General features: G+C 56.6%; 1 protein-coding gene across 1 annotated transcript in view; it reads right to left on the minus strand.

Moving 5' to 3' along the window:
- Window positions 1-1,773, minus strand: part of AFAP1 (actin filament associated protein 1) — a 57,446-nt gene that overhangs the window by 41,808 nt on the left and 13,865 nt on the right. The window lies entirely within an intron of this gene.

A 1,773-nucleotide genomic window follows, 5' to 3' on the forward strand; every position in this document is an offset into this window, starting at 1 on the left:
CTCAGTGCCCTGGTCCCTCAGTATCCCAGGTCCATTGCTGAAAGGCTGTGAATAAGAAGCTGCTTTCTCTTTGAGTTAAAGGATGCTCCCCTACAATCCTCAGCCCATAGCCTCTGCCAGTGGTTATTCCTGACTCGCAGTGACCCTACAGGACCCAGGAGCATCAGCCTCATCTTTCTCTGCTGGAGCAGATGGTGGTATTGAACTGCTGCTTGGGGGTTAGTAACGGCTACACTACAGGGCTCTGCCATCACGCTAGTGGGGAGTGAATTAAATGTGGGACCACTACAGCAGGCTCATTTTAATACAGTGGTTAATTCTGTATGGCCTGAGAAGGATACTCTAAATAGCCAAGTGACCCTTGGCAGAAACATGGCTCCCCAGCCCTGGTTTAAAATAGTGGACTTGTGTAACAGCTTTCTAGCCCTGCATTTAAGCTGACCAATCAGAACAGCTCACACCCCGCCTCCAACCAATCACGCTTGCCTCCTCATCTTGCAACTTCTAATCCGAAGATTGTCATTTTGTTGCTGGTGCTGGTTTCTGTTCACAGCTGCGGCCTGGAATGCCTCTTATGTTTAGTTCAATGGTTTGGACCTCACAGCCTGCATCTCCATGGAAGTGTGTGTGTGTGTGTGTGCGCGCAAGCACACACAAAGGGCTTCAAATAGCTCTTGCCAAAGAGCCTCCTCTCTACTCAAGCCCTCCTTCCTCTCTAAGGGTCCCCATCTGATCGCCAGGCTCTGGCTCTGCCCGGATCCCCTGGGCCCGGGTTTCCTCTGCTCTCTGAGCTGGCCTCCCTCGTGGGAGCAATGAGTCATCGGTGTGGCAGTAATGACACTGCTCGGTCAGGGACAAGGCGGCTGCTCCGCAGTCTGGAGGCCATCAAACACCCGAGGCGATTCACACCCGTCTGGTCGCGCGGACGCCACGGGAATCAGGCTCAGCTCCAGCCCCGCCCAGCTCCTCCCAAGCCCCAGCATGCTGGAGGGGAGGGGCCCTGCCCCCCCACTCTGAGCTGACTCTGGACCCCCGACCCCGGGGGGCTCTGGGGGCTGCTCAGCTCAGGAATGGTCTCCAGAGCCCTTTGCGGCCCACTTTACTCGAGAATGTACCCTAGCCTGTCTGTCCGTCTGTCCTTCCTCCTTTCTTATCAACTGCCGCCTGCCCTTTCTCAGAACAAAACCAAACCCACTGCCATGGAATCGGCACCCCGACAGCGCAGGGCAGAGCTGCCCCTGCGGGTCTCCGACACGGTGACTCTTCCTGGGAGGAGAGAGCCAGGCAGACTGTCTTTGCCCTACGATTGCTCGCTTTATAAACCCAGGGCAGCATCTGCGATGGCCTCAGCTGGGGGTCACTCAGGTCACCAGGTTATAAACCGTGTCTGCACACTGTCCTGTCGGCCACACGGCTGCTCCCCGGCAACATGCAGGGTCCCGGCCCCTTGCCCACGGCAGACCACACTGGGTGTCCATGCGGAAGCTGCTTCCAGGACAAGCCATGTAAGCCCTCACGTTGCCTGTTGTGACCCTCATACGTCTCAGCGGCTTTTCTTTCGCTTTATCCCAAAGTTCATTTGGGCCAATGTATTCTCAAGTGCGGCACATAAACTACATCAGCTGTGGCATCTGGGGCTGGAGGGGGGCAGGGAGGAAGGATGGAGGTGGGAGGAGAAAGGAGAGACGGGCCTGTGTCTTCTCCCGCTGCACCTCTGTGGCTGACTCCATCATAGCGGGGACCAACCAGAGCATTTTCCCATCTTGTCCACAC

The sequence above is a fragment of the Echinops telfairi genome, unplaced genomic scaffold (genome assembly GCF_000313985.2).
Source record: "Echinops telfairi isolate 266 unplaced genomic scaffold, ASM31398v2 ScPeMD7_28;HRSCAF=97, whole genome shotgun sequence".
NCBI classification, from domain to species: Eukaryota; Metazoa; Chordata; class Mammalia; order Afrosoricida; family Tenrecidae; genus Echinops; species Echinops telfairi.